We start from the raw sequence: 7323 nt of genomic DNA, 5'->3' as shown, positions 1-7323 counted from the left end.
TAAATTGAGTAGATGAATTGATTGATAGATACCATCAACTAAAAATAGGGTTAAGTCAATTTCAAGCCCTTAGTTTCTTCTCTTCTATTGGCCTGCAAGTCATTTGACTTTTTTTGTGTGCTCACTTGCCTTCACAATTTGGACTAATTAGGATTAGGAAAATTACCTTCTTTTTTTTTTTTAAATGGCAAGCTCTCATCAATTTTAAAAATAATATATTTTCACGTCCAAAATTTTTTGTTATTTCTATCTGTAGAAATGTGTTGAAATAATTTCTCTTTTTAGTTTTAAATATTAATTATAATTATGAATAAAATAATTTTCTTCCATTTCTTTTGTGTGAGTGTGGGAATAAGTGCAGCAAAGTGAGGCTTCTGCCAGGTAGAAGCAACGGCAGAAGCAGAAAGCTGGAAAAAAAATAAAAATTTTTATTTTTCTTTTATAAACAGTATCAGATCAGGTCAGCCCATGGGTCTAATATAAAGACTAAAGACCTGGCCTGATTGACCCATGGACCTAGCCCGATACTCTATAGTATTGGACCAGGTTTTATCATATCTGAACTTTTTTTATATTTCGGGTCAGACCTTCATTTGACCCGGTCCAATTGACATGTCTAGTTGGGGATAAGAAGCAAGGTTAAAAGCCCAAATCAGGGCAGGCTGAGTTTACAAAACAACCAGTAAGATCGTCAAATGGTTGTGAGGCCCAACACAGGATGTAAAATCATGGGCCACAAGCCTTTAGAGATCCAAGTATATACAACAATTACTAATCATATTTTTGCAAACATTGGATAAATATTAATTCCTAAAGAATTGTAGGTAAAATACACTACTAATCATTTTTTTACAAACATTAGAGAGACTTACGAGTTACAATTTAAGGGGCTTGAATTATAATATTCAAAATGGCCAGATTGAATGTTAAAATTGGATCCGAATTAAGTTGATTTAGTTTTAAAAATCGGTTCAGTTTAGTTCAATTTGACTCAAATTCTAATTAAGTTTGAGCTGAGATGGTTGATTCACATAAATTCGATTCTCAAATTGAGAAAAATTTTTAATTCAATTCAAACTTAATTTGTTACTTTATTTGAATTATGTCAAACAATTGTTAAAATGATGTCGTTTTATTTGCAAAACGATATTATTTTATTAGTGAGTTACAAACTTAAACAATCAATCCGATCGATGAACTTCAATTGAATTATTTTCATTTGAGTTAAACTCAAAGTACTTTTGATTTTGGTTTTTCAATTAGAATAAAATTCAAATCAAACTTAAATCAGAGAGTGTTGCAGTTCATTCAATTCATGTCTTCTCAACAGGGTGATGTTAATAAACTAAAACTAAAAATACATGTACCTGGAATGAAGAATTGTCGAACAAGCACCCTGTGGAAGAATCCCACCGAAGGTACAACTCTAATTGACTTTTAGCACTGAGATGTTGTTGGTCATTTCTGACCAGAGTTGTTGAAATTTCTACATGCAGATCAATATGTTTGCTCGTTAAGAAATTAAATGCTCTCCAACATGCTTCATCCGGCTTACATAATTCTGCAACTGATTGGAGTATGGAACTATGAAGATCAAGAACATGAGCTCTATACAACGGTTTTAAAATGGGACATCTTGGATTGCAGCAGACTTATAATAAATGCCTTGAAGTTCTTGTCCGTCTACCACAAAGAGAAAGTATCAGCAATGCAGATTTAATGGGTTGCTTTTTTAGAGCACATCCACTATGATGCTGTAGAGCTGGCTCTGCAAAAACAGTCTAACACTATGTCCTTAATCATCATTGCTGATGCAGAATTAGACTAACACGGTAATGCAATTATTTGAAAATATTAAGTGTGGTGGAATTTTGAGTGGAATGTGTAAAACAATAATACAAGAGAGTTTTGAAAGTGTTACAGTTGTTTAAGCAAAACCTACGTTTACTATTATATTATTACTTTTTTTGGCAACGAGTTCTCAAAGAATAATTACAAAAAATGTTTTGCTTTTGGTGGTTGAATTAGTATGAAATGTTCTATAAGGGATTTGGGAGAAAGTCTAAAGAGTATTTTCTTGAGTTTGAAGAAGGATCGAAAGAAAAGGATCTATTGCCCTTGTTTGCCTCTTAGTTTTTATGATCGAGTGGTGTGGGCATTATTGCCATCCATGAACATGTGTAGCCTAGATGCTTAGCTAAGTCTACATATCCATTTGATTAAAGTGATATATGCACACTCAGAATCATTTTACGTTAGAGATGGTTAGGTGTAACACCAATGCTTTATATATAATACGATGTATATTGTCTGTTCAGCTCAATCACTGTATATTTAATGCATATTAGAATAGTACAACCGCTTTATAATACATGCAACATGGTGATTATTATACTCACTTTACTCACTTGCTTATTTTGATAACTTGAATACTTTATCTAATGGTGGACACATGGTTATATAACACAACTTAAATGTTTTTTTACTTAAAAAGGAGATTTGCCTTTTACACTCTCTAGGTTACGAACTCACACATTCGCATTTTGCAACAGTATGCCTCTAAACGATGTGAATTTTTTATACGCTTTTGACAAGCGTTATCTACACACTTTTCATGACATGTTAAATCGTTAAGATGTTATATGCATAGTAAATATCTATCACATGACAGATAGACGCTACCCGAGGTACAATATTCTAGAGATAAGTTTACTTGCACTAACAATAATATTTATTTATTGAAATCATTAAAGGTATCTTCTTTTCAACCAAAAAAATAGAACATGATATATGCTAATGTTAAAATTCTGTGAAGAGTTCTTATTTTAAATTAATTTGTATTGCTTCATTTATCGACCAAAATAGAATCACCAACAATAGATCAAAGTGAAGCAAATTGAATCTGTTAACACAATTAGCAATTAACATTGATTGACCAAGGTTGAAGCGTGCTTCTTATGGAAAGAAAGGAATATGATTTGTATTCCAGAAGCTTGATCCCGGTGAAAGTAGAGTTTTTTGTTAAATTTGTAGTCATTATGAAACCTAAATTGTACCCATCAAAACAAGTTTATGTTAATAAATTTAACATAATACATAATAAATATGATCATAAACATGATTACTCATAATAACAGATTAATTAAATTGACAAATTTATCTTCAGATTAGAGGTGGCAATTGGTTATGCTGGGCAAGGTCAGCTTTGACTTGGCCCATCGGGTCTATAGGTTGGGTCAGCTCTAGCTTTGACTTGACCCATCAGGTCTATAGGTTGGGTCAACTCTAGTTTTGACTTGAATTAAACTAAATCGAATCATGTTATTTAAACCAAACTCGAGCCAAAGGGGTGTTCAAGCTTGGCCTGATTTGTATTCATCCTAATTACATGCCCAATTAAGTTTAACAAGGTGTATCGATTTATATCGTTAATTTTACCGATACGTATCATATCATATATACACATACTTTATCATATTAATTTTTGATACACCTTAAGATACGCATTATTTTTAATATATATCATATAATGTGGTATGATATGTATCGTATATCGTATAATAAATTAATAACTATGTTGCGCATACATTTGATTGGAAATTTCTATTCATCCCTGGGGTTTTAGCTTTAACCTATTACATTCACATATTTTAGAAAGCCAATAAAACACCCATATTTTTTATTGATAGTAAGAGATTGAACTCCTTGAGAATTGCCCTAATAACAAGCTGAATGATAAAGGTACTTAAGACACTTCCGTCCTAGAAGACAATATAATGTTCATTTTATCCTTCAAAACAAAATTAATTAATAAAATGATGTGAATATTCAGATGATTTATTATTATATGATTTATTAATTTCTAATTAAAGATGAGTGTCTTATTAGATATTTAAAACTAAGTACATGTAACCTTGCTTAAAATCATTTTACATTTTTCATTTATCTTTATAAAAAAGAAAAACTAAAGAAATGATATGAAAAATATTTAAAAGCTAGCAAAATTAAAGAAGAAAATAAGATTGAAGACCCCTAACCATTTCAATAATTTTTCTCTAAATTTAATATAAATACTTTTAAAACTTAAATTATAAATGGTAAAAAAATAAAATTTATTATTAATAAAAAATGAAAATTAACAATTTCCCCATAATGAATGTTTTATAAAACTTTAAGGGGTCATTACTAAAAAATTATAGTTGTCGAAATTATCGTGAAACTGATTATTATTTCAAAATTCAAACGCATTGACTACATATGGACGTGTACCCCAACATATACAAGTGTCTTATCCATACTTAACTAATTTTCATGTAGTTCGTGGAAAAGACTATTTTGCCATTGTTGTAGGTGTCACACCCAGCACGCATACTGCACATACCAAAAAAACACGAGGTGAAAAATAACTAAAAAAATCCACCATGTGTCTCCTGCATGGTGGATTGTAAACACCCCACAATACTCAAAATAACCAAAGAAACCCCACTATACGAGTCACATGTGGTTGAAAATTATCAAATAAACCTCTGTCTTCAGTCTGATTTTCAAATCTATCATTTTCAAACTAGATTTCAACACGAATTGAGTCTGCACATTTTAACAAAAATCCATTAACAAATTTCATCAAAATCACAAAGGAATTCAAGTTATTTCAACAAAAAATAAAAACCAACAAAATAAAGACCCTAAACCTACACCAAATGATTAAATCTCTAAACTTTAATCTAGTAAACATGAAAATGAATGATTTACTGATTTTTTTGTCAATTTTTTCTGTCAGAATAGAACACAATCACTAGATTTGTGTCACTAATAGTGTGTGCATGGTGAGTTTCGGGTGTGTAGGGTGAGAATGTGAGATTTTAAAATAAAAAATGAATATAAGATTTGTTTATATATGGGTATTTTCATCAATAATATAACTATGCATTTCTATTTTGAATAAACAAATAGATATATATTTATTTGTGTTATCATATAATTTGGTGATTTTAAATTAAGGATAAAGTAACACTCAATTATGTGATAACAAACATAAATGATACTCATTTATATATTCAAAATGAGTATGTATAATAGTGCACTTTTGTCAAATTGTAAAGTATTGATTATATCCATTTTACACCCAAAAAATTGGTCTTTTATGCATAAATTCATTTAATTTTAGTCCTATTTTTAAAGCTAGAGGACTATTTCCCACCCAAGGTTTAGTAAAAAGACAAATTCTCACCCATTAACTTTCAAAAACTCAAATATCTACTTATCTATTAATATTTACTATTAGAGTTAAGGGTAAAATTGTTATCTAACTAAAAATATAAAAAAACTAAAAAAATATTCATTTCACCCCCTAGGTTTAAAAAGTTAACAATTTTTTCCACCCAAAGTTTGAAAATTCGTCATCCCCCTCAGGGTTTGGAATTTTTTTTCCAGTTTCTTTCGGTGACCGGAGTCGGCGTTGCCCATTCATCTTCACTTGGCGACCAAAGAAGAAGGTCGACGAATCTCAACCAAAAGTAGAAGCACCTCCTCGTTCATTGTGTGATTCGTCTCCTCAATGTCCATTTCGTTGCACAATTAGTCTCCTCAGTGTCTCTTCTGTTGCGCATTTGGTCTTCCCAGTGTCCTCCATCATTGATCATTGTTAGGGTTGAAACCCATCATGGGTTTTAAAGTTGTTAGTTGTCGATACTGGAAATTGGCAATGTTTGGAGGGAGAGGGAGTGCTTGTAAGGGAGAGAGTGCTGGGAGGAAGAGATTGATGAGAAACTGACTGAAAAATCTGGAAAAAAAATTCCAAACCTTAAGGGGGAATGGTAAATTTTCAAACCTTAGGGGGGAAATTGTTAGATTTTTAAATCTATGGAGAAAAAAATTTAGTTTTTTATTTTTTAACTAAATAATATTTTACCCTTACTTTTAACAATAAACATTAATATAAGGATGAGTATTTAGATTTTTGAAAGTTAATAGATGAAAAATTGTTATTTCACTAAACCTTGGGTGGGACATAGTTTTTTGGCCTATTTTTAATTTCCCTTCTTTATATTATTAGTGGTACATATAAAAACTTTTAAAGGTTTTACCATCGTATAATATATAATTAATTTAGTTCATCAGCCTAAATCAAAACCAGAAAAAATATTATTATATCGTAATTATTAATTTATCTCTTATTAATGTTTTGACATTTTACTATATACTGCATTGATATTGTGGTTATAGTAGTTTGATCATCTGATTAATCATTACCCGTTGCTTTATCAGCTAATTAATAATGATTAAGGATACACTAACAACTTAAAAGTCTTACATTACATGAAATCATTTATCAAGTAAATGTTTATTCAAGGATATAATTACACCTCTGATTGAATTCGGTGAATCACTTACTTGGAATCATTGCAACTTTGAAAATTTTTAACTACAAGTAAATATATATTCAAGGACAAGCAATATTACGGGGATATATTTTTGAATATATAATTAGATATATCGATAATCTATTATAATATAATTAAATATTATTTTATTTTAAATTTTAAATTATTTAATATGTATGATAACATATCATCTTTATTATTTAGACAACAGGTTCGTCTAAATTCATCTATTAAGAGAGAGCTCCAAAGAAGAAAAAACACTAGAGGGGGAGCGATATCATTAGGAGGGAGAGAGAGTTGTCACCGTTTGCTAGAAAATTGTTGGAGAAATTTGAAACTCTAAGAGAAAAATTATAATTTTTCAAAATTTAATCCTAAAAATGATCGTTAGTTTTTTAAATCAAATATAGAAAATAATATAAATTTTTATATTTTTTAATATTATTGATTAGATGATATTTTTATTTTTAATCCTAATAAAAAGTTTTAATAAAAATTAAATGATAAATAAAATTTTATAAGGGAGTTTGAGAATAAACCATAGATGTGAACAAGTGTTTTTTTGACCTTTATTGCTTAGCGATAGCAACAAGATTCTACAAGTAAATAACGATGTAAACGTGTGAGATTGAATTTTGTGTGCATTAATTATATATGGATGTCAAAACTTCTTGCCAGCGCTGTCTCATTAAGCCAATAAAAGAAGAAAAAATTGTGTTGAAAATTTGCGGTGTGTGCGCATGCATGAACCAATTAAACTTCCTACCATTAGAATTTGAATAAACTCTAATTACTTTCACATCGTTGCTATCCTAAAGTTTATATCTCCTATCCATCATTCATACCTAAGAAGCACGGTGTGCGTTTCCACGAATCCGAAACGTTTCGGTTTCCGAAACGGCCCGAAACTGGTACGAAACGTTTCGGGGCCGTTTCGGTA

This window comes from Mangifera indica, chromosome 15, assembly GCF_011075055.1.
Source record: "Mangifera indica cultivar Alphonso chromosome 15, CATAS_Mindica_2.1, whole genome shotgun sequence".
In the NCBI taxonomy this organism is placed as follows: domain Eukaryota; kingdom Viridiplantae; phylum Streptophyta; class Magnoliopsida; order Sapindales; family Anacardiaceae; genus Mangifera; species Mangifera indica.
The sequence above is the reverse complement of the archived record's forward strand: the minus strand, read 5'-3'. Positions refer to the sequence as shown.